Consider the following 27,419-nt stretch of genomic DNA (forward strand, 5'->3'; position numbering starts at 1 on the left):
AGAAGTAATAAATAAATCTTTGCTTCAGCTCCCACAGAACACAGGGACCATGGGAACACAGAGAAGGGATGTTAACCTCTGTCTAGGGGGATTAAGAAAGTCTTAATAGAAGATACTATGTATGAGCTGGGTTCTTGGGGACTGTGAAGGAGTTTGTGAAACCATGAAAGTACAAGGAAGGGGGAAAGGGCATTCTGACACAGAAAAAAATACTCAAAAGCCAGAGGTCCAAATAGCATGTCCTGATTAGACTTGTCTGAAAAACTTCCTTGTGACCCAGAGACCATCCTGTTTTGGCCACAGGGATTCTTATTTGTGTGTAGAGAATTAGGTAACATTGTCTTAATCTATTTTGTTTAATTTTATTATAACTTTTTACTTGCATTCCGTATCACTTTGACAGTGGAAAAAGGGAATGGGGATGTGTGTTGCAGTGTTCTTGAACGTAGCTGCTGTCATCTGAGTTTGTGCCCAGCATGGCTCATTTTTGGACACAAAGGGGTTAGATGACAGCCGTTTGATACCAGCTTTGGGAGCATGAGAAAGTCACTTAACCTCTCTGCACCTCAATTTTCTCATCTAGGAAATAAGAGATAATAATACCTTTACTGCAGGCTCATTATTAGATTTAAGCACTATTACCCATGTAAAGTACCCTGCAGATCATATCTCTACTCCCCTGTCAGAAAAATGATGATTATTATCATTATCATTGTTAGTATTGGAAACCACTGGAAAATAAACCCAGAGGAACACTTTAGGACCTTCTGGAGAAGCAAACTTGCAATGACCAGCTTACAAGCAGATGAAACAGCAGGGAGCCTTCTAAGCAGGTTGAGTGCACTGCCTCTCAGTGTCTTGGCTATAAAGGAGATAATCCATCCACTGATTCCTTCAAGGACTAAAGTTCCATAGCCACACAACACAGAAGTCAGAAAATTGCCTTCATCAGTAGCATGGACTGCATTTGGTTTGTGGAGCTAATAATAACTGAGTTTCTACTATATGTAGAGCACTCACTTGAGGCATTTTTATGTATTACCTTCTTTGAGCCTCCATTTAATCCTGTAAGGATTAATTCCATTTATAGATGAGCTAATTGGGCCCAGAATACCCAGTCATACTAGCAGCAAGTGGCAGCACGAGGCTCAAACTTCTGACTGTAAGCCCATGCTCTTTCCATGTATGAGTATGCCTCTTCTGTGGTGATTCTGAGTGGGGTTTCCAGAGCAGCAGCAGAAACACCTGGGAAGTTGCTTGAAATGCAGTTCTGGGGTTCTACTGTAGACCTCCTGAATTGGAAACCAGGAGGTGGTCCAGCAATCTGTGTTTTACCAAGCACCTGGAAATGGACTATGATAAAAAGGGAGTCAGATTCCAAGAGCAGCAGAAAAGAGGGTGCAGGAAGAATTAATAGGAAAAGTGGATTTTGAATTAGATGGGCATGGCTGGATAGGGAAAATACAGTTAGAACCTTGGAACATCTTGGGCTAGAAAACAAAGAAGCATTCAAAGAATGATGGTGACAACTGTGAAGGACAGAAAAGTTAGTTTGAATGAGCTCCTACTGGCCTAATCAAGAACAATTGGAATATCAAAATAAGTAAAAATAATAGGGGCACCTGAGTGGCTCACTTGGTTAAGCGTCTGCCTTAGGCTCAGGTCATGATTCCAGAGTCCTGGGATTAAGCCCCATGTCAGGATCCTTGCTCAGCAGGAAGCCTGCTTCTCCCCCTTCTGCTCCCCCTGTTTGTGCTCTCTCATTCTCTCTCTGTCAAATCAATCAATCTTTAATAAATAAATGAAAATAATAAAGTGTTATAACCCATTTAATAATAAATACAAAATTGGAAACCATAAATCCATATAGATATAAATAGGCGAATAGATTTAAGATTTGATGAAAATGAGATATTGTTATATTCAAAGTGCCTTCCCCCAGAAATACTTAATTGGAAAAGAGAGAAGGAATAACATTACCATGAAGAAGTCTGGCATATGTAACCTCAAGAAAGGGATCAAAGGAACATGATTAATAATAGGACAAATGGAAATAATTTGCTGTCTGATAGAAAGCATTGAGAAGAGCACGGCATTACTTCTGTGATGATCCTTCCAACATTACAAAGCTTGAATGTAATCACAAGGAATCACCACTCAAATTGAAGAAATTTACAAAATAGATTGGCTTATAAACCAAAAAGGCAAGGAAAGGCCAAGAAACATCTCCATATTGAAGGAGACAAAACAGACAGGTGTGATTCTGAACTAGATCCTTCTGTTATAAAAACATTATTACTGGGTACCTGGGTGGCTCAGTTGGTTAAGCACCTGCTTTTGGCTCAGGTCTTGATCAGGTCCTGGGATCTAGCCCCACATCGGGCTCCCTGCTCAGTGGAAAATCTTCCTCTCCTTCTCCCTCTCCTCCTCACTCATACTCTCTGTCTCTCAAATAAAGAAATAAAATCTTTAAAAAAAATTACTAGAACAATTGGCAAAACATATTTTTTAAGGATTTCATTTATTTATTTGAGAGAGAGAGAGAGAATATGAATGGGGGATGGGGGAGGGCAGTGGGCAAGGGAGAAGCAGACTCCTCGCTGAGCAGGGAGCCCCAGTGAGGCTTGGTCCCAGAACCCTGAGATCATGACCTGAGCTGAAGTCAGATGTCTAACCCACTGAGCCACACAGGCACCCCTGAGGGAATCTTTCTTTCAGAAGAAAATAGAAGTCACCTTATAATTGATATCATGTTATGTTTATGAATATATGGTAATTTTAGAACATTGTTTAGGATATTGTAAGGTGACACTTGTATTCATTGATTTGAATAAGTAGATAGTAATGTAATAATTATAATTATAAACACGGAATACAAACTATCAGGAGACGTCTTGGTGAAAATATAGGCTCTGGGGTCAAATAGGGCTGTATTTTAATCTCACTAGACTCTAGACAGCTCCTTTATATTGAGCAAGTTGCCTCACTGACCCTGTTCCTCATTTACAAAATGGAACTAATAATAGTCCCTCCTTCTTTTTAATGTGATACAGTTAAATGAGAAGTACATGGAAAGTTCTGGGTGGAATCTTGGCACATCATAAACCCTAAGTATTTATTAGTTATTACCGCTATTGGCTTAAAGTTGTGGGGCGGTATATTCTTTCTTTGGCCCTTTCTACATCCTCTCCTGTAGAGGACTAATCCTTTACCCAAAGCATCAACGAGGAGAAACCCAGAGCTTGAGAACCTGATAGAGTTGCTTGTCATCATGCAGCAGACAGCCTTCAAGTTTGCAGTCAAGAAGCTTCAGATTCATATCGGAAAAGGTAGCTACGTGAGCATTAAATACAAACATTATCTTTTCCCTTTGTTAATTTTTTAAAAGGACATGGGAGCTTAGATCAAAATTATAGCATTGTGTGGTAAAATTCATAGCATGTTTAGTTGTGAGTTAGATGACAACTGTAGCACTCAGGGTGTGTGTATAAATGGAACTATACTGCTAAAAAGAAGATGGAAGGGGCCCCTGGGTGGCTCAGTCAGTTAAGTGTCTGCCTTTGGCTCAGGTCATGATCTCAGGGTCCTGCGATCAAGCCTCTTATCAGGGTCTCTGCTCAGCGGGGAGCCTGCTTCTCCTTCTCCCTCTCCCTCTGTGCTCTCCCTCTAATCCTCTATCTCATTTTCTCTCAAGTAAATTAAAAAAAAAAAAAGATGGAAATAAAGACTCTCACTCAAACCCTGGAGCCACACCATCCCAGCTTTATGACCTTAAAAACAGGATTTCACTTTGTTGAGCAATCCTCTTCCTTGTTGGTACAGAGGGAATAATTATAACCACCTACAGGACTCCCACGAACAGGAATGGATGTGGCAGTCAGTGCCTGGTGGTTCTGGAAGAGAGTAAGCACTCAATGCATTTGAGACCCTCTTTCTCTTTCTTCTACATGTGACCTTGATTTAAGTAGAAAGCTCTTTTAACACCGTATAGAAAGATGAACTGTTTCAGAGTAGTTTTAAATTCAGGAATCGGAGACAGTCTATTGTAATTCCCTCTATCTCAGCAACCCATATCAAATGAATTATAATATTTTAATATCAGGGATGTAAAAAAGCAGTGAGGTCTATTAGTGGGTATAATTAAGCTATAAGGGTAAAGTGACAGCAACTGTCAATAATCAAAGTCATGATCATCATAATAGCAAATACTAATTGAGCACTTCCTATATGCCATTATTACTTTACTTGCAATAATTCAATGAATCACCACACTAACCTTCTGAAAAGAGTGAAGTTGTGATGGAGAACATGTAGCACAGCGTGAGTGTGGTGCTTACACGGAAGGCTGCCTGGCCAGATCGAAAGGCCCTTTAAAGTGAAATTATCTTCATAAATTAATGAGTGTTGAGGAACTGGCCCTCAGCCACATGGGCTCATAAAAACACTCTCATATATAGCCCCAAGTTAATTGGATTTGGAAATGCTGATTCAGGCTTGGGGGGGCGAGGAAGACATTTACAGAAGTCTGATGAGCAAATTAAGATCACAATGTATCCATTTGCAATAAGAAAGAACTGTCAAACAAAACAGATATTTGTGTCAGCCTGACCAGTACATTCTCTCCCTATAGGCAACTCTGTAGAAAAAAAAAAGCCAAATAAAAATTAAGATGACTTGGTGAGTGAAAGTAGTTTGGCTGTTGATTAGCATCAGACCACATTAGCCCAACACATCCATTTCCAGATGGGGCCAGTTTTTCCAGATGGGCTTTGGGTCAGGCAGACGTTTATAGGATTTACTCTGCCAAAATTTGCTTCTGTGACTTTCTATTTGCTTCTGATTATTTGGATATAAAGTTAATTTAAGTTAGTCCTATCTCTGTGAACTAGAATATTTTCTCAATGCCTTTTCATGCTCCTGTTCTAAGGCAGGGGTTGGCAAACTATGGCCCATAGGCCAAATTCAGGCTGCCATGTGACTTTGTATTGCCTGAGAACTAAGAGTAGTTTTGTATTTCGTTAAATGGCTGGAGAAAAAAAAAAAAAACAAAAGAATAATTATATTTTGTGACATGTGAAAATGATATGAAATTCAAATTTGAATGTCCATAAACAAAGTTTTATTGGAACACATGCACGCTCATTCATTTTATGTTTTGGTCTATGCCCGTTTCCATGCTCCAATGACAGAGTTGTGTAGCTGCGATGCTGACCTCATAGTCTGCAAAGCCCAAAATATTTACGATGGTGGTTCAGAGAAAAAGTTTGCGGACCTTTACTCAAGTTCATTATTTTGATTTTATAGTTAGCCTCTCAAAGAGTGACCTCATTTCTCTTACATTCTCTATACTCTGCAGCCCATTTCCACCCAACTTCCTTCAGGTTGCCTGATTTTATTGCCCTCAAATCTTGATTAAATCTGGAGCTGGAATATAAAATTTAATGATTAATTGGTCATTTATTGAGCAGTTATTATGTGTTAGGAGCTTTGTGCAATGCTCTTACTTAATCCTGAGAGGCTCACTGTGTGATAGATTTTATTACACCTATTTTTAGGGATGAGGAGGCTGTGACCAGAATGTGACTCTAGAGCCTTCAGTGCACCCGGAATTATTGACAGAGCTGGAGTTTTAGCCGAGGCCACCTGCCTCGAACCCCTCTTTTCTTCTTTGCCATCACACTATGATCTCATATAGAGCAACCAAAAAGAAAAGTAACAATCCATTTTCTGGCAAAAATATATGAAAAAAATAACATCAGGTTTTATTTATTGGTATGTTCAATACAATCTCAACAAGTTCTTGGCTGAACATTTTCTCTATGGAGAGTGACCAAATCAGAGGCACCTGGGTGGCTCAGTCAGTTCAACAGCTGTCTCTTGATTTCAGCTCAGATGACACTCTCAGGGTCATGAGATCGAGCCCTGTGTTGGGTCTATGCTCTGCAGAGAGTCTGCTAGAGAGTCTCTCTCCCTCTCCCTCTGCCCCTTCCCCACCACTAGAAAGCTCTCTCTCTCTCTCTCTTTCTCTCTCTCTCTCGATCTCTGAAATAACAAATAAATCTTAAAAAAAAAAAGAGTGACCAAATCAAAATTGCAGCAAAGATGAAGCAGGTAATGCAAATAGGTGACAGGGACCACATGTAGGAAAAATTGTATGTTCAGTTTTGTTTAATTTTCAATTGTTTAGTTTTCTATCTTTATATGGACAAGCAAATGAAGACTATTATTTTTAAAAATGAGCATCAGTAGGGCAGGGGAGATAGAGGCTTCCAGTTATGGAATGAATATGTCACCAGAATAAAAGGCACAGCCTAGGGAATATAGTCCATGGTGTTGTAACAGCGCTGTGTGGTGAAAGATAGTAGCCGCGCTTGTGGTGAGCACAGCATAAAGTGGGGAGTCGTCAAATCACTATGTTGGACACCTGACACTAATGTGACACTGCGTGTCAACTCTACTCCAATAATAATTAATAAATTAACGAATTAATTTTAAACAGTTAAATCAAAAAAATAAAGCAATAATGCAAGCCCTGAGCTTATGGTGACCTGGCTAAAGGAGACAGATGCTGCTATGAGGAAATTTAAAGCCAGAGCTTGGGCAGCCCGGGTGGCTCAGCGGTTTGGCACCGTCTTCAGCTTAGAGCCTGATCCTGGAGACCTGGGATTGAGTCCCACGTCGGGCTCCCTGCAGGGAGCCTGCTTCTCCCTCTACCTGTGTCTCTGCCTCTGTCTCTGTGTGTGTGTCTCGTGAATAAATTAATTAATTAATTAATTAATTAATTTAAAAAAAAAGCCAGAGCTTCCAGGTCTGGTTTTCCAAGGGAAGTCATAGAACTGGATTGCCCCCCCACCACTACATCATGAGAATCTTAACCACTGTGCAGGCCAGCCAAGTGCGCACACACACACACACACACACACACACACACACCTATCTTCAGGTGGAATATGGGGGACCGGCTGCCAGGCTCTAAGCTCTGGGATATAACTGGTGGCCAACCTGTCATCGGTAGCCTTCAGACCTCATTGCTGTCAGTAGTGTGGGCTCCGTACCAGGATTCCTGCTCATATCTCCATCTACACAGACGGGGACTTTGTTCTCTCCAGAGGCATCTGAGGGTAGAGGCAATAAAAGTCATATATGAGGCTTTAATTATCCAAATGGCCCTTTTAGCACTCAGTTCCCTCATAACAGTTGTATCTAACGGGCTTTTGATCTCCCTCAGGGTACGGCCTCCTGATTAAAAGTCTTTTCTACTTTTAAAATTCCCCATTTGGCTTTGGCATCTTCTGCCAGCTAATTTGGCCAGCTTTCTCCACTCCCTCCTAGGGTCCGTGGGGAGCACCACAAGTCTGCAAAACAGTGTGCTTGGTCTCATTCGCGTTCTCCCTTTTCTAGAAGTCTGTGTTCCCATCAAGGGGTTGATGCCCCCTGTACATAAAAGCCACTTGCGCTCCTGGCCTTGTCTGAAAGCTTCTTTATAAACCCAAACGTTCATTTCCTCCCCTCAATTATTTAAAACTTTTTAACAAAAATAGTAAACCAGTTTGAGCTGGAACAAATCTATTTTTATAGCTACTGAATCAGCATTCAAAATATCTTTTGAACTGAACCTAAACCCAGCCAAAATTTCATTCTCTTTGGGACTCTGATTCAAACCAGTTTTGAGAAGGGCCCTGAAACGGAGCTGCCAGTAGTCCCCCCACCTCTAATTTAGAAACTTCCAGGGAGGAAGCTAGGATGAACCTTATAAGGGTGCTTATTCCGTGGACTCGTCCAGGAAAGATATTTTACCATGGGGAGTAAGGCTGAAGAAAGGGATGCCCTGTTACCCAGCAGAAGGAGATGGGAAAATGAGTGTAGCTGACAAAACCAGGGGTTTTGGCATTCAGTGTTTTTGTAGAATAATGTGACAGTGTCACTACAAATCCACCTGTTCTTATTCAAAAGCTTGCTGCTGTGTCCATTATCATTCCCCTCTCCTTATAAAGATGAATTATTCAAAAGCTTAGTGGACAGGAAGGTAGGAGTCTGGAGTGGTTTCAGGATGAAATTTCACTTAAACTCCATTAAAGGCAGACATGGTCAAGTCCAATCAGTGTTTTTTTACCAGCCTTTTCTGGACTGACTATCCTTCCTCTTGCTAATTCCCAGTTCTCCCCGACTTGCTTTTTCATTCCTTTCCCTGATATCGCTAATTTTTCCCCACACATCATCTACACTGGTTCATTATCACATGTTCTTCAGTTTTTATGGTTCCGTCTTAGCTCATCCAAACCGATAGCTCCTGTTTATAGACCAAAGAAATCTAATTATAATACAAAAAAAAAAAAAAAACCAACAAGAACCGGGTTGTATAATTAATTCATTTAACAAACAATTCTTGTGAATTATACTGTGTGAGGCATTATGGTAAAGCGCTGTGTACAATTCATAACATAAACTCTGCCTTTGGCAATTTTATAATTCAGTAGGAATATCAACATATCTGGAGTGAAAATTATGACCAAAATAGACTTGGGTAAAGGTGTCAAATAGGTACAGATAAAGTACTGCAGAAACAAATGAAAAGTTTGTGAGTTTTCTAAATTACCTTCCCTCACTGTGGATGTTTACCCTGCACTTAATCTTTGGATGAATTGTTTTTTTGCCAGGATTTCTGCATCTAACAACACAATAAAAAAAAAAAAAAAAAAAAAGATGACTCTCATTGATGATTCTGAATGCCTCCATTTTTCTGATTATATATTTTATTTGTATTTATTTATTTGAGAAAGAGATGGAACATGCACATGCAGGGAGAGGGGCAGAGGGGCAGGGAGAAGCAGGCTCCCTGCTGAGCAAGGAGCCCTACACAGGGCTCCATCCCAGGACCCTGGGATCAGGGCCTGAGCCGAAGGTAGACACTTAACTGAGCCACACAGATGCCCCCATTTTTCTGATTACAAAAGAAATGATGTCTTCTCCAGAGATCGATCGCACCACTATGCAAGATGGGAAAAATATGTATTTGATGTGACTTAAAAAAAAATTCCCCAGTGCAAATTCTGGGTTCCCCACTGGATAGAATTATGACTAATAGAGCCACTCACCGATTTTCTTACTTCACTCCTCCGAAAGCCATCTGTATGATGAGGAAAATAGCAGAGTTGTTGTGATCGAATACATCAAGTGAAAATGTTTCAAAATGTATAAAGCGCTGGGAGATATTAATATAATAGTAATTATTATTAACATAACTAAATGAAAAATTGGTTTAAACACAAATGAGAAAATAAAATCTGAGCTTTAATCAGCAAAACCCGGCAGAAACGTGGTGGGCGAGTTGTCATTCTGCTCCATTTAGAATGGCTGCGTTTAGATTTCCTTGTTGCTATTATCAGGACAATTTTGTGTTGCACGTATAATTTTCCTCTCTTTGTCAGAGCCACGTACAACATTTACCCTTCTGAGAATACTCAGGGTACATAGTCATTTGCCCATTTGTAAGCTATTCATGTAGACTCCTTTATCTCAGAGGTACAGGTGATTTTATGAAAGGCGGAGGATACAGTGACTAGAGTCTAAAAGAGGTAGTCGGCAGATAATAACAGAAGTAGTGATAATAATAAGGTTTTGTCTACACACAATTTTTTCCCCCACAAAACCCATGTTCTGGCCGTATAATACTCTCTTGTGGTCCTGAGTAACCAAATAAGTTTAGCACGGAATGTGTGTTTATACTAATCAATTAAGAGAGGGTAGGAAATAATGCAATAACTATCACAGCAGTACCTTGTATACTTAGAAACAGCGATAAGTGATAAGCAATTGCCGCTGCACTACTATCCAGAAGCCTATCACAATTTATCACCCAAATATAATTTATAGTCTTTTACACCTGGAGATAGTATCAAGTATTTATCAGGCTTATCTTATTTTTATTTCAGTCCTCCAAGCCAGAAAGTTTTTTTTTTTTTTTTTGACTTTGAATGTACTAAAAGAGAAAGCAAATGTTATAACTTCTCCCTCTGGCCTGTTTAAATATTTAACAAAGAAAAAAAAATATTTAACAAAGAAACTTCCTTTTATTCTTAATTTTAATTTCGGTCATTTTCTTTTATATTAGAATCATAACTGAGGAGAAGGAGGAATGGGCTGCTATTATCTTTAAAATAACATGTTATACATCCACAGATGACTAAATTATTCATCATTTTTATTCTTCATACTCTTCTTGACTCTTCGCCCAAGCTCATGATAAAACTCACTCTTGCTCTGATTTGTCCTTCTCTACTCTCTTCTCTGACCAGGTGTGAACAAACCAGTGGTCATGCCCCTGAAAACTCCCAATTCTGTTACTTCTCTAGCCTCAGCCATCATTCTTTCCTAGCCTACACAGCATGGCTGGGGTAGATATGGCACTTTGCATAGCTTAGGGGCATGAGTGTTACCAACTATTTCCCATTTCACAGAAATGGACTAAATGGCCTTACTTCTGAGAGTAGCCCAGTTGGGGACTGGGTAGAGGGAGAGATTCTCTCCCTCCAAAACAAAACAAAACAAAACAAAACAAAAAAACAAATACAAACTGGATAACATTAGTTAAAACAAAAATGTCCGGGCATAGGAAATTGACCAAAGGCAATCAACAACTTGAAAAGGTTTACTCAGGAATAATTGACGCTCCATTGGTAAATAATGGTGAGTTATGGTGGCCTTCTTGCAACGTGACCATTTCCGCCCCTTCTATGCTTGGGTAGTTAAAACCTATAACTTCACCAGACAAAGAAATTTGATTTACTTTGGAGTAGGTTGCAGGACAGCTAAGAATTCAGGAAGAATACAGAAAGATTTTGAGAGCTAGAACCAGGAGATCTGTCGAGGAACAGATGCTAAAGTTTCCATGCATACCTGGAGGATTGCTAGACTATGCATGTATATGTGAGACTCCAGAGGACCCAGCAAGCTTGGAAGGACATGCAAACATGCTTTGCCTTCGAATGTTTCTCACATTTAGGATTGCTAAAACTAAAAAGACTGATGATATCAAGCTTTGGCAAGTCATGGGGCAACAGTAAGCCAACTGCATTGTTAGTTGGATTGCAAAGCAGTGCAGCTACTTTGGAAAACATGTTGGCAGTTTCTTAAAAAGTAGAATATAAACTTACTACATGACCCAACAATTTCACTACCCAAGAGAAATGAAAATCCTTGTCTGCTGATCAACTTTATACAAATATTTATAGCAATGTTATTCACACCCCAAACTGTAAGGAGCACACATGTCCATGAACTGCTGAATGAATAGACGGAATGTGAGATATCCATAAAATGCATATTGCTCAGTGATAAAGAAAGACCTACTACAAACTACTGAAATCCTAACGATAGAGATATGGCTAAGAAGCATCATGCCGAGGGAAAGAAACCAGTCACAGAAGCCTATGTTCAGTATGGGTCCATTTATATGATATTCTAGAAAAGGAGAAGCAATAGTGACCAGAAGCTGACCAGGGGTCCCCAGAGGCCTTGACCGACTGCCAGGAGGAGCAGGGAGCATTTGGGAGGGGATGATGGAAATGTTATTAAGCTTGAGAATGCTGGTAGTTGCATGACCATGTATATTTCCCAAAAGTGTCCAAACTGTGCATGTAAAATGGGTGAATTTTATTGTATGAAAATTATACCTGTATAAAGCTATAAAATATAGATTAAAGATTATTTTCTTATTTCCCAATAATTCCTATGAATGAAGGGAGGTTATTAGAGACCTCTAATTTTTGGCTTTAAGTCCCTCTTTATAGAGACACTTGGGTGGCTCAGTGGTTGAGCGTCTGCCTTCGGCTCAGGTCGTGATCCCGGGGTCCTGGAATCAAGTCCCACATCAAGCTCCTCACAAGGAGCCTGCTTCTCCCTCTGCCTATGTCTCTGCCTCTTTCTCCCTGTGTCTCTCATGAATAAATAAATAAAATCTTTTAAAAAAGCACTTCTTTATAATTTCTGTATTACTATTTATTGCTACTATTCATTCAGTTATTTTCTGTTCCTCCTTATGCATCTCAGAATCCCTGTTTCAGTCCCTGAGCAAACCATAACAATGCTCATACAGTACTGGATTAATACCTGCATCTCAGACATTTTATTTGACTAATACTATATATTGCAAATTTCATTTATTAAATACAATCACTGCAGACATAATTTATTTATGACCTGCTGTGAATCTTTAAATTTTTCTTCTGTGTTTTGCAAGCACTATCTACCTTATAAGAGATATGTGTAAAGAATATCTTATATTTCTATTGAAATGTCTTTTTTTAAAACCATTATGTGATAGCATTTGGCTAGCTTTCTCAAATTCAGTTTTGCCCAGTTCCCAATGGAATACCTGTGGGAATTCAGGAAGTTATAATTTGTAACTATATCTAAGACTAAGGCTGACAGTCAACATATTGCCTGACCATAGGGAGCATTTTCATTAATTAAAAACATATGAAACAGAAATGAGAATTAGAATATGAAAGAGACATTGGCATATGGTTTTTCACCTAAGGGAAGGCAAATATTCTTGCCTGAAGTATAAAATATAAAATTTCTCACTAGCAATCTTTGCCTGTGGATCAGAAACCCAGACCTTTATTATCCAAATATAGGAAATCAACCTCTCTGTTACAGTAAATTATTATTTTCAAGTAGTGAGACTTGTTCCCACCTCACTCCAGAATTTCTCCAGTCAAGTAGCTTCAGAGATTATGCCCTTCAGGAAACAATGAGTCAGGTAATAACAGGTAAGCGTGGTGGTGCTTTGCTACATTGTCCCCTGGAGGGAAATGCCACAATGCATCATGGGCATTAAAAATTTTTGTACATCCCATCAATAGTTTATGTTTTCTAAGAAGAAGTAAAGAGGTTTTTAAATTACAACTAATTAGGCAAAAGGAAAGCTAAACCATAAAACCTAACTGTTGGCAAACACTAGATCCAGATTATCCTTTTCTCATTATTTTGAACACTTGAAGGAAATCATATCATAGAAATGATTTTATGAATAAAACAAGCTTTGAAAGCAGGGACATGGAACCATTACAAAAGAAGAGATGAAATAGAGACAGGAATCCAAAAGGGAATGGATGCCATAAAAAAAAAAAAAAAAAACAACAACAACAACAACAACAACAAAAAACCTGGCTAAACGAATCTAACACCTGAATTAAAAGCCTCTATTGAAAGACAGAATTAAAAATTCAGAATCTCAAGTAAGAGGCCTAAGGGCCAAATTTAAGAAGCTGTCTTACGTAGAGAAAAAAACCCCAGGGGAAAAAAAGGAAAGAAAGAAAGAAGAAAGAAAAGAAAGAAAGAAAGAAAGAAAGAAAGAAAGAAAGAAAGAAAGAAAGAGAGGAAGGAAGGAAAAAAATGTTACAGATAATAGTAATGGGAAGATAGTGAATGGAAATCCAACTTAAGAATTATGAATTTCTTAAGAAATAAGTCACAACAATTGGAATAGGAGCAATAATCAGAAGATACAACTAAAGAATACTTGGTTTGCATTGAAAATATAGCCAAGTATACAGACGTAAAGAAAATGACTGGATTCCATGCGTGCCCTAGAAAAAAGAAAGTTGTGAAAAAAATAAATATTCCAGTGCATTTAAAAAAATAAATAAGGGAAATAACAATAAGATAACATTACACATTAGAATAGTTAAAATGCATAAAAGCTGACAATAGCGGAATTGGTAAGGATGCTGAAAAATAGGAACTCTCATTCATTACTGATTGGCATGTGAAATGGTACAACTACTGTGGAGGACATTTGCCAGTTTCTTACGAAACTCAGCAGTCTTAACATATGATCCAGCAATTGCACTCCTAAGTATTTACCCAACTGATGAAAATTTATGTCTAAGCAAAAACTTGCACACTAATGCTTGTAGCAGCTTTTTAAGTATCTTTAGAAAGACCAGGATTGATCAATTTTGCAAAATCAATTGCAATTTTGAGGGGGGATGTTACTTCTATGTAAAGCAATTATAATTTTTATTTAGATAAGATAAAATAGAATGTTTAGTTACTCAAACATATATTTTGATTAATAGAATTAAGAATTAATGTAAAGAACTCAAAAGTAGGAAAATATCTTTAGAGACCAGGAGAGTTTTTTGTCATGTAAATTTATTCTTGATACAAAGTAATTATTGTTAATATAATTATAAAACATTAAAAATGTAAAACATATTCTTGGGAGTATAAGGATGTAATACAAATAATAATTTAATGCTAGAAATCTATGTTTAAATATAAAATCGTTATTACAGAATCTGTGGTGTTAGGAGAGTTCTGATTAAAAGTAAATGTGCACTAATTTCCTTACCCTCTATAACAGTGTTTGAATGGATGCTACTTCCTTTGTGACATATTTTTTGAAGATTTTATCAATTTATCTGAGAGAGAGAGAGAAGCACAAGGCAGGGCAGAGGTGGGGTGAGGAAGAGGGAGAGGGAGAAGCAGACTCCCAGCTGAGTAAAGAGCCCTACATGGGGCTCCATCCCAGGACCCTGGTATCATGACCTGAGCCGAAGGCAGATGCTTAACCCACTGAGCTACCCAGGCACCCCGCTTTGTGACATTTTTAATCATGAATACTAAACACTAGCTTTTCAATAAAGGCAAAGGTAATCTACGAAAACATAATTTTCAAAATAATAATGGAAGAGAGACATTGTACCAGGAAGATAAAAGGCAAAAGAAAGAACATTAAAACAGGGATATAACTGCACAGAATTTGTGGTCAACCACCTTTTGTGATACTAATTATAAATGGGTAAAAATTTACCTAATGAAAACATGTTTTTAAAAAGATGTAAATATATAATATCTAGAAACAAAACAAATGTAACAAAATGGCAGAAAAGTTTAAAAGAAAGAAGTATTAAGGAACCACAGAACTAAGGACAACTAACACAATGTTATACACCAAATTTATCTCAATTGAAAAAAACAAACAAACCCCAAAACAGAGATAGGCATGTCACTATCACTGAAAAGAGAATTCAAGGCAAATTTTACCAATAGACAGTTTAATTTGCATTGATAAAGAGAAAACATAGTAATTATCCATATTTATGCTGGGAAATATGTAAAACAGAATCTTAGAAAATGGGGAAATTGAGGAAAATGTGTTGGGGGAAAACATTACCACATCATTCATAACTTTTGATTGATTAAGGCAGAAATCAAGAAAAAGAATATTATTATTAATATTGAGGTCTTGATTTGTGCCAGGTATTATGTACAGTTCTTTACTTTCATTATCTCATCTAAAGATGTATCTATATGTATGATTGGCCCCTTTTTTGTAAATGTTATTGAGACCCTGAGATCCTAAGCAACACACAAGCCTCCATAGCAAGAGAAAAGTAGGGCCTGGGTGGAACTGTGTCAGCTACACTTCAAAGCTTACACACTTGACTCCAATGTTCTGTGTAAATAATAGAAACAATAATGTAAGCATGCTTGCTTCTAACTTTGTGCCCTTCAGGCAAATTGCTGAGTCTATGAATAATTGTAAATTAAATAAGCCTTTAATAATAAAAAATTATTAAAAATAGTAACAAATAATACATAAATAATTAATGATTAATAATTACATTTGTGTAACTTAATGGAAAAGGTTTCTTAGAGTTTATTAAAAATTAAGTAAATAAAATTAATTCACCAAGAAGAAATACTTGTAGAGGTATCCTGTGGGGCACCTGGGTGGCTCAGTCAGGTAAGCCTGTGCCTTCAGTTCAGGTCATGATCGGGGTCCTGGGATCCAGCCTTAGGTCAGGCCCTGCTCAGTGGGGAGTCTGCTACTCCCTCTCCCTCTGCCCCTCCCCACCCTCCTACTCATGTCCTCTCTGTCTCTCAAATAAATAAATAAATAAAATCTTTTAAAAAATATTCTAGGGGCAGCCCCGGTGGCTCAGCAGTTTAGTGCCGCCTTCAGCCCAGAGTGGGATCCTTTAGGCCCGGGATCGAGTCCCATGTTGGGCTCCCTGCATGGAGCCTGCTTCTCCCTCTCCCTCTGTGTCTCTGCCTCTCTCTCTTTTTATGTCTTTCACGAATAAATAAATAAAAGCTTTAAAAAATACTTAATAAAAAATATTCTAGAATTTGGGGGCAAATGCAAAATTAAAAAGAAAAATAGCAAGAACAAGTCACATAAAAAATATAATGTAGTTAATTTGTAGTTAAAAATTAAGTTCCGAGGGTGCCTGGATGGCTCAGTCAGTTAAGTGTCTTCTTCCGCTCAGGTCATCATCCCAGAGTTCTGGGATTGAGTCCCCTGTCTGGCTCCCTGCTCTGTGGGGAGTCTGCTTCTCCCTCTTCCTCTGCCCTTCCCCTTACTCATGCTTATGCTCTTTATCACTCTCTCTCTCTCTCTCAAAAAGTCAATACAATCTTTAAAAAAAGATTAAATTCCTAGCTTTAAATGTTTCCATTATGACTTAAAAGAAATAATATAAATACATTAGCAATTTAATTCAACATATAAAAATAATAATATAAATGAGAACTAATATATTGAAAAACATAAAATCAGAACTTATAGACCTAAGGGTGAGTCACTGAAAAGGGACAATAAATAACAAAATTGACATAATTCTTTCAGTATGTATAAGAAAAAGACAAATACAGTAAATTGGCAATGAAAATTAGCTATGCAGGAGATTGAGCACATTTAGTATGTGTAATCATCAATATTTTGGTAATAGATTCACACAATTTTGATGAGATGGGTAATTTTCCAGGAAAATGCAAATTTTAAAAATCTATAAACTAAAAAGCCTGAAGATATCAGGAATTGATAAAGGAATTTTTAAAAAGGGGTATCCAAATTTCCAAGCTCTTTAAGTTAATGTAGTTAATCTCCTCTAGAGCAAATAATTTATGAACTGTCCTATATAAAAATGATTAAATGTTTCAAATTCATTTAAAAAAGAGACATAAAATTACTTTCAAATCCTGTGTGAAAAAAGGAAAACAGAGCTCTTTCATATGATTAAAAAAAATCTTAAATAGAATAATTAGAGCAATATTTTAAATGACTAATCATGACTCAGTTGCCTTCATTTCAGAAATACAGGGATGATGGGATACAGAAAACCTACAAAGTTCTCATCATGTAGTCAAAAGATAAAATTATCTGATTGTTGCATAAGTACAAAAATATCTATAAACCAACTGAGAAAACCTTAAACTAATATTCAGCAAACATATTTAAAAATATATTGCAAGTGTTCCTTGTCCAGAAACAGGACAAGGCTGAATCATCTCAACAGAGTCATTTAATGTTGTTTTTGTATTTCCAGCCAAAACTATGTGAAAACAATCAGAAATAAGAGACATATGGTGATGGAGACAAATTATCATCATTTGCAAGTTATATGATTATTTTCTCCTCTATAAACCCTCCCAATGCCCCACAAGAATCACATGCTAAGTATGATTACAGTTACAGATATAAAAATGTAAAATCTTTCTCATATTTTAAGAAAAATAGAATGGAAGGTATAACAAGAAAATCCTATTTGCAGTAGCAATAATGTATTTAAAAGCTAGAAATAAATTTTAAAAGGAATGTTCTAGACATATATAAACTACAAAATTTACTGAGGAATATAAAAGGAAACTTGAATAAGTGGAGGGACATATCTTGCTCTTGAGCACTGAAAACGCCTTGATTATTTTTATGAGTTAATATGTAGATCTAATGTCAGTTCATTCAAAATCTCAACAGGACTTCTAAAACTGACCAAGTAATTGTTAATTGCAAAAAGTAATTAATCAAAATATGGTCCAACATTTCTTATATGTTAATATTTATTTCAATTTTGCTCCAAAATGCATTACATTGATTCAAACTTTCAAACTGATTCTTAAGCTAGTTGTTTTTGCTTGCTACTTAAATTAATTTTCTGGCTGGAAACTTTCCATGCTAGACTAAACATAAATTGGAGAGAAAATCCAGGAACATTCAATTCTGGTCATCAGAAAGGGTCGATTATGCACAATGAAACCGCACACAGGGGAAAAATGTCTAACTTCTCTCTAACTTCTACAAGCTTCTTTGTAGCTTGGCAAATTATTTAATTTCTCCTGTCCTATGAGCTGGGGATATATCTACTCAACTGGATTCGTATGATAATTAAATTAGATAGCATCTACAAAATGTACACCACAGAATACAGTATAGATTCATACCTGATAGATATTTTTTTCAATAGGCTCCACTCCCAGCATGGAGCTCAACACAGGGCTTGAATTCCTAACCCTGAGATCAAGTCCTGAGCTGAGATCAAGAGTCTGATGCTTAACTGACTAAGCCACCCAGGAATCCTTATAAATTTTTTCCCTCCTCTTTTCTATTTCAATTTTCCTCTCCCTCTAGTCCAACCAGAGGTCTCTTGCCCTCACTTCTTTTATTGTGCAGAACCTGTAAGATCAGTGATCCAAAAGTAGTGATGACAGCGGTTTAGGCAATCCTAATTATGGACCCAGAAGGAAATACCATGCCCAGAGTCAGGAATCTAATTCTAACCACCCCACCACTTAGCTAAGTGTCTGGGTCTGAAGTATGTTATCTTTAAAGCAAAGAACACCAGTTACTTCTATACAGTCAAGAGATTCCATCCCAGGTGATTTTTTAAGGTATGTCTAAGATGTATGATGGCAGGAAGATGTGGTGGTGACTTGGCTCTGCCCCTTTTTCTAGATTTCCACTCTCACTCTATCATTGACTCGGGTGCTTTGACCCAAGGTAAGACCTACCGGAGTCTTTTAAAAAATTGTCTAGAGTCATGACTCCTCTGTCCTGCATAGTAGACCTGCAGACTCCTTTTTTTCCCCCAATCTGATTCTTTTCCAGACATTCTCAGACCCTTGGTCTGAGAACTGGTATTGGATTTCGTGAAATGTGATCAAATATCAAGGAAGTATATAAAACAAAACTGATTCTGTCACAAGAAAAGCAGAGAAGCTATCAAATTAAGGTCTGGGTGATAACAGGACATCGGTCTTAGCTTACCTGTTTCTAATACCAGCAGGTAACAAGATTCTTTACGGCTCCCAAGTAAATGCAAAAGCAACTGCTGGAAGCCAAATTTAGAAAGATAAGGCAGTTGCACATTTATTGGGATAAAGTGGTGTTGAAAATGAAAGAGAGCTCTGTTTAGCAAGAACTAACACTCTGTGTTTGTTGGAAATGTGCTTTTCTTATGTTCTGTTGGAGCCATTGATGAGGGAAAAGGATAAGGAGTCTCCAGCTAAGTCAGAGAGTGAGAGAAAGGGGTGGGGCTGCCGGGCAGCTGCTGAGGTCAGTGGAACACACAGAACAATGAAGCATCGCAGCACTAGAGCGTCTTGGGAGAGTAATGAGGTGGAGCAAAATTGTTGAACAGACCTCCTTTCAGGAAGATTACAAGGTGTGCTCAAAAGGAACATTTGACAGGCAGCTGGGGACGGAGATGAACGTATCCAGTGCCCACCTGGATGTCAAACAAGCAGCTCATTTTTAACGCGATCAAAATAGAATTGTGTCCTCACTAACCTTGTTCCTGGTCCCTCCCACCTCAATAACTGAACCCCCCCCCCATTTATTATGCTTGATGCCCAGAATCTAGTCCATGTCCTTGGTTCCTCTTGACGTTATTGTCTATACCAAACCCATCAGCAAATACTTTTTCCTTTGTCTCCAAAGCATCCGATGTAGACATGCACTTTCTGTGGTCTCAGTGCTTCTCAGACTAGTAATTTGTTTCTTTTTATTATGCAAGTGCAAGGGCCTTTTTGTCTTAAAGACACACACACATGCTCTTTGGAACTCGGTGCAGTTTCTTTTGAAGCCTACTGATTGTACAATCAATTTCATAAATAATTCATAAGCAACCAAAAAAGAAGTTACATTATTTAATATATACCTATAAGTCCTACATTATGAAGTTTTTAGACCTCTATCCTCAGGAAGTTTTTGTCGGTAATCTATCTGTATCTGTGAGAAAACTGGTAGTCTTCCATTTTCAATGTTTGTTCTATTTCTCTTTCCCCTGGTAGTTTGTGCTTTATGAAAATGGATGCTGTCACTGAGTGCATAGAAGTTAACAATGATCACATCTTTGTCGTAAACTGTAGCCTCTAGCAGTAAAAAGTGTCCCTCTTTATTTCAGGTGATACTCTTTGATATGAATTCTACTTTGTCTTCTAACAAGATTAGGACCTCTACTTTCTTTTGCTTTGAATGCCTCTGGTAAGTTTTTGAGACTCCTGTTGTTTTTTAACCTTTGTGAATAATGCATTTTAGATACACTTCAGGCATCAAGCATAATGCTGGGTTTACTTTGTCTGAAAATCTTGTTCTTTAATAGGTGAGATAATATGTGTATTTATTGATACAATAAAATCTTATATTGCATGTCTGCTTTCCTTATTCTTTTGAAGGAAGGAGTATTTGTGTGTGTGTGTGTATGTGTTTGTGTGTGTGTGTGTGTTTAGAAAGATGTTGTTCTAATGGCTACAAACACCTTTACATCATGCTCTTAATCCTCTCTTTCTTTAGATAGGATCACTGATCACCAGTATGACCATTACGGAACTTACTAGTAACCTTTTTCTTTTTCCTTCTTTCTCTCTCACTATACAATTTTAGTCCCCTAGAATTACCTTAGTGTTAATAAGAGATGTTTTAAAAATATGTTGAGCTTCAGGACACCTGGGTAGCTCAGCAGTTGAGCATCTGCCTTCAGCTCCAGGTGTGATCCCAGGGTCCTGGGATCAAGTCCCGCATCATGCTTCCTGCATGGAGCCTGCTTCTCCCTCTGCCTGTGTCTCTGCCTCTCTCTGTGTCTCTTATGAATAAATAAATAAAATCTTTAAAAAGTAAGTATATTGAACTTCTATGACCGTGTTTGTCAGTTTAAAGGATATCATTTTACTCCCAGCTAATACAAATAATGCAATTGATAATTTTTAACATTTTAATTAGTCATCCCCTTTTCCTTCCACATTTTGTTAATTTTAGTATTTCTACAATGTTAGAGCATAAAAATTTGCATATTTTGTCACCAGATATCTATGTTTTAATTTAATTCTGTAGTTAGATATATTCAGGGGTCACCTCCAGCCTTTATGCTGAAGCTTTTTCTATCATCGGTGTTTGTCTAAAGCTCATTTTTTATGAGATTCTTCACGGAAGGGTTCATGAATCAGTGTTTCCATAGTCCTTCCATATTCATAACTGTTTGTATGTGGACTTCATAGTTAAAGAATTTCACTGAATATAAAAATCCTGGTTCATATTTTTCTTTCCCTGAACACCTTAAACATGTTGCTCCATTGCTTGCTAGATTCAAAAGAAAGTTGTCAGGATATCATCCAAATCTGATTTTCTTTCCCTCAAAAATAACATGACACTTTGTCTAGATTCTCAGATTCTTTTCTTAAAGTCCTTTGGTTTTATTAGGATATGTCAACCCAATTGAACAGGTTCCGGGTTGTGTTTCCAAAGTACATGATGTGCCCTTTGGATATGAAAACTCGTCTTTTATTTTAGGAAATGTTTTTTGAATTATGATTGTTTAATATTTATTCTGTTCCAGTTTCTTTGGTGTCCTTAATTATATGAATATTTGATTTCCTTTCCTTGACTTTTATATATGTATCACTTACCCTTAAATCATTTTAAAATTTTCTCTTTAAAAAATTCTCTTTGATTTTTTTTTTAAGATTTTATTAATTTATTCATGAAAGACACACAGAGAGAGAGGCAGAGACACAGGCAGAGGGAGAAGCAGGCTCCCTCTGGGGATCCCGATGTGGGACTCGATCTCAGAACACCCTGGATCATGACCTAAGCCGAAGACAGACGATCAACCACTGAGCCACCCAGGTGTCCTCTTTGATTTTTTTTAAAAAACTTTCTCCATTACTTCCCACATTTCCCTTATTTTATTTTCTCTGGTGTTTAATCTTTCTTGTGTACCTTCTCATTTGGTTTCCATTTCAGAATTTTTCTTTTAAACTTCTCTCCTGGGTTAGCAATCCTTTTGTATCTTTTTGTGGCCTAACCATATCATTTCTGTGCATCCAGTTCTGATTTGTTCCATTTCTTAAAGCTCCAGTCATTTTTTAAAAGTTCTTTAACTTGATTTGAAATATGGGTCACAGTATTTGTCTGCTTTGACAAAGGTCATGTTTCTGGAATATTCTCATCATCTTTCAGAATGCTGTCCGGTACATTTTAATCCATATTTCTTTTTATGACTCTGTACGGGGTTCTGTCCTATTTCTTCTTTGCTTCCATGTTTAAATGAAATAGGTTTTACCATGAGGGGAAAGGATGGGCCAGGGTGATTTCCCAGCTGCAAGCTAGCAGGAAGGACCAGCTCACAGTCTCTGTGTACCGCCAACCTCCTCTGTCTCAGAGCTAGGTTTGGTTCAGGGGATTTCCTATCTCTATCCCTGAGTTTATGAGGGATCAAAAGGCCTCCCCTTCCAAGGCAGTGCTCTCACCTTTAGGTAGGATAGTTTTCTTGTTCAGTATTTCCTGGGATCTGCTCTCTCTGGGCCTCTCTTTCCCTTAGCCCTCTGTTGTTGTCTTTGGCTCAATTTTTATTCTATTTTCATCACTAGTTTCTCAAGGTGAGGCTTAGTTTTGGGGGGCACAGGCTTAGGCTGTGACAGCACTGAACCGTCTGTACTCTGTGTAGCTCGTGCCCTTTCCCATTCCTTGGACTTCTTGCAGGCGTTCCCAAGTTTTACCCTTATTTTACTAAAGATTCCATCTGAGGGATTCCCCCCCTGCTATCCTAGACACTGCATTTGGTGGGAGAAGATCTGCAGTGATTGAGAGCTCCATCTTCATCATGACGCCACTGCTCCAGTGTGGTATTTCAAGACTTAAAACAGGTCCCTTCAACTTACAGCTTAAAACCTCAAAAGTTTCCCGCAAGCCTCAAAATAGAACCCTAATTCTTTACTCCAGGCTACAAATTCTCACATGATCGGGTTCCTACTAACCTCTCTCACTTTGTTCCTTTAAAGATTTTATCTATTTACTTTTGAGAAAGAGAGAGAGAATGAACAGGGTAATAGGGTAAAGGGAGGGGGAGAAGCAGGCTCCCCCCTGAGCAGGGAATCCCGTGCATGACTCGGTCCCAGGATCCTGGGATCATGACTCGAAAAGAAAGCAGACATTTAACCAACTGAGCCATCCAAGCACCTGTTTCTCACTTCATTTCTAATCACTCCCCTTGCTCCTTACCCCCAGCTTATGTCCTGCCGGGGGCTGTGCCTGGCACAATGTCCCGTCCTCAGAGAGATCTGGCCCCCTGTCCAACCAGAAGCAGCCACCCCACCGCCCCTGCTCTTACCATGCTAGTGCAATGATTGTGCCATCCACTTTGTGATCTGATTCTATTCCTGTTTACACACCTGGTCACATTATGTCTCCTCCATTAGACAAACTCTAACCTCTGTGAGAGCAGAAATATCCTATCTCATTCACTGCTCTATCCCTGGGGCCTGGAACCTTCCTGGCACACTGGGAGTCAGGAAATATTTATTGAGTGATCAAGGGAGGAATGGGAGGAAGGGAAAGATACCAAGGCACATTATGAGATGAGTGTTTTGCTTTGGACTCGGAAAAAATGGGAGTTTACATTGTACTTCAGTCACCTATGAGCTCTATGACTTTATTAATATCTCAAAGAATCAAATCCATGGGGGATCCCTGGGTGGCGCAGTGGTTTGGCGCCTGCCTTTGGCCCAGGGTGCAATCCTGGAGACCCGGGATCGAATCCCACGTTGGGGTCCCGGTGCATGGAGCCTGCTTCTTCCTCTGCCTGTGTCTCTGCCTCTCTCTCTCTCTCTGTGGCTATCATAAATAAATAAAAATTTAAAAAAAAAAGAATCAAATCCATGTAACATAAAACAAGGAAGAAATAATCTCTTTTTTTCACGCTACTTGGGAGAATATGAAATGAAATCACATATAGAAAAGCACTTAGCAGAGGAATTGATATAAGGAGTTAGCCTGTCTTTCCTTTTTCCCTCTTTCTCTTCCTCCTCTCCTTTCCCCAGTTTCTCCTTCTCTTACTTAGACAATTGCCATGTCAACTAAGACGCAAGTCTTCATGGCCACTCTCAAACATGGAATTTCTTTCCCGAGAAGGCATCAGACTAAAACTTCTGGCACAAAGAATTCCTTGGGATGGCTGTGATGGCCATCCAACTGGATGGTTGTCATTTCAATTCTGGATAATTCCACTAGTATATGAAAAGGTTCATTCTGAGGCATTACTGTCTTACATGACAAGTAGGGGGGGGAAATAGAGGGAAAGGCTTCTTGCTGAATCTCTTGAGCCATTTCTCCCTTAGACCAAAAAAAAATCACTGCTCAGCCATTCAATTAGCAGCAAATTCCCCCAAACATGTCATCATTTACACATTCTTTGATTTTGAATCAAAATTCACTTACTGCTCAGTGAAGTAGCAGTAATAACACGTGTGATAATGTCTTGCTAGAGGAGGCTGAAAGCCCAAGTGCTACTAGAGAAAATGTGGCCAGGCTGAGCTGCGGTGGCCTCAGGAACAAATGTATGAAATGGAAAGTACTAGAAGACCAGGTTGCCATTTTAAAACCTGTCCTGTGATTTTCTCTGATGCTACCCAGAACACACATTTGCATAGTTTAAAAGCAGATGCAGACAATTGTGAGAATTTTCCCTTCCCCTATTTTTACTCACACTCTTACTGCCTTCTCTACTTTTTTGAGCTGAGAAATTAACTCACTTATTTGTCTTCTTCCACTTTTATGGAAAAATGTGTTTGGAGTAACGAATTGTCATTTGCTCACTCTGGGAAATGCCTATCAGGAATTCTGATATGTAGCAGTTTTTATCATCATTTTTGAAACTTCTATAAGTTCAAGGGCACTTGGGTGGCTTAGTTGGTTGAGTGTCTGCCTTTGGCTCAGGTCATGATCCCAGGGATCTGGGATCAAGCCCCGAGCAGGGATCCCTGCTTCTCCCTCTCCCTCTGTGCCTCCCACCTCACCCCCAACCTCGCTTATGCTCTGTCTGTGTCTCAAATAAATAAATAAATAAATAAAATCCTTTTTAAAAAAAATTCTGTGATTTCTGTTTGTATTTCCCCTTCATCCAGGAGTTTTTAATAGCAAGTATTAAAAATTCCTAGGTAGAGGGACTTTCCCCTTGTTGTCATTAGCTTTGGTTTTAAAGTAAATTCTAATTTTACTGCATTATGACCAGAGAGCATTGCTTCCATTATTTATACTTTATGGGGGTTACTGATACTTTCCCTGTTTCTCAATATTTGATCAGCTTTTGTGACTCTGCCAAGGGCAGTTGAGAAAAATAGGTAGTCTCTATTATTGTGGTGCATGGTTTGGTGTGTATCCACACAATCTACTTATTAAATTGTTCTGATCTTCTATCTCATTAGTTATATTTGCCCTCTTGATCTGTCTTCTCCTGAAAGAGGAATAGTAAAGCCAGCTTTTATTAGTGTGTTTCTATGTCTCCTTGCACTTCCTGTGGTTTTATTTCACAAAAGTGGTTACTATTTTATTTATGCATATTCTTGTGCTACATATGCATCATGGATTATAGCCATTAACATTAACAAGAATCCTTCTTTGTCATGTCATAGACTTGGGGCCTGAACGTGCAGATATTGGCATTGCTATCCTGCTCTTTTTAAATTTCTATTTGCTTAGTATTTATGTGTCCATTACTTTATATTGAGCTTTTCCAAATCATGTTGTTTTAAGTGTATCTCTTGACACAGAGTTGGGTCACGTTTTGTGAACCAATTGAAAATCTTATATGTTTGATAGGTACTTTCTTTGTTATGACCAATATATTTCATCTCAACTGTATCATAATATTTTATGATCATGTGTGTTTTGGTTTATTTGTTACCCTTCTTTCTCGAAGTGATGTGTATTTCTTGGCATACATACACATATATATGATATATATATTTGTTTTTTTATACATAATATATGATATATATTTATGTGTATGTGTTGATAGATACATCCTATTTTTGACATTCAGGAAAATTTGTATTTTTGTTCTAGTAATTATCTTTGTACCTATACCTTTTGAACCCAACATGGGACTCAAACCCAAGACCTGAGCCGATATCAAGAGTCAGATGCTCAACCGACTGAGCCACTCAGGAGCCCCCATATCTAAATACCTTTTTAAATGTCCATAATCCCCTTTTTCTTAGTTGGCCTTTTACTAAGTGATGTATCAGGACTTTTTGGTTTTGTTTTTATATTAATTAATACCACCTATTAGCATATAACAATGAGTTTTATGTACTTTCCTCTTTGTCTCTCCCATCTCCTCCAAATAACATCTACATTATTTCTTTTTTTTTTTTATAAATTTTTATTTATTTATGATAGTCACAGAGAGAGAGAGAGAGGCAGAGACATAGGCAGAGGGAGAAGCAGGCTCCATGCACCGGGAGCCCGACGTGGGATTGGATCCTGGGTCTCCAGGATCGCGCCCTGGGCCACAGGCAGGTGCTAAACCACTGCACCACCCAGGGATCCCCATCTACATTATTTCTACTTCATCACAATATGCAACATTTGTGTATTATTCTTCCACTTTCACTTGATTCTTAAATATTTATCAGTGTATTTGTAATACTCATCCCAGTCTTTTTGCTGACTATTCCCCCGTCATCACTGTGTTGGAGGAAGTTCATCCCCTCATAGATTTTTTCAGGACGCAACAGGCTCAGCATTCGCCGAGTTCTCGTATGTTAAAAAACCGGTTTACACATCTGGTGATGTTTGGAGGACAGCTTGGCTGGACATAAAACATTTCTTTCACTTAGTTTTCCAAAAGTAGTGCTCCATTGTTACTTTTCATGCTGATTTGAAAGGAAGTTGTTACTCTAATTGCTTCATCTTGGTAGTAAATATTTTTTTCTTTTCGCCTGGAGACCTTGAAGACTTTATCTCTTTATTTGAGATCTCATAGCTTTGCCGGGATATGTCTCAGAGTGAATCATTCTGGTTTAATCTTTCCAGGTACTCAGGGAGCCATTTCATTGTGTAGATTCAGATGTTTTCTTTCTATTTCTGTAATGTTTTTTGTGAGTTATAATTTTAATTATTAACTCTCAATATTCTTCCTTTTAATGTGTTCCAAGAATATGAATATTATTGTTTCTCTGCCAATCTTTCATTTCTATTACTTCCTCTTTCTCTTTTAGTTTTTACTTCAAACTTTATGCCATTTTAATTTTTTGGTTGTTTTCCTACTTTTCTTTAATGCCCCCTTTTAAAAGTTCATTTGAGTCTATTCTCCCTTGGGCACCTTCTACCTCTTTCTCCATTTCTATGGAAT

General features: G+C 38.0%; 1 long non-coding RNA gene across 1 annotated transcript in view; it reads right to left on the reverse strand.

The window, feature by feature from the left end:
- Nucleotides 1-6,875: 6,875 nt before the first annotated feature.
- Nucleotides 6,876-27,419, reverse strand: part of LOC140609451 (uncharacterized) — a 95,636-nt gene continuing 75,092 nt past the window's right edge. The window contains exons 5-6 of the long non-coding RNA XR_012011282.1: nt 9,096-9,127; nt 6,876-7,115 (exon numbers count right to left, since the gene is read on the reverse strand). This is a non-coding gene — a long non-coding RNA (uncharacterized lncRNA). The remainder of the gene's footprint in view (nt 7,116-9,095; nt 9,128-27,419) is intronic.

Source organism: Canis lupus, chromosome 18 (assembly GCF_048164855.1).
Source record: "Canis lupus baileyi chromosome 18, mCanLup2.hap1, whole genome shotgun sequence".
Lineage (NCBI taxonomy): Eukaryota > Metazoa > Chordata > Mammalia > Carnivora > Canidae > Canis > Canis lupus.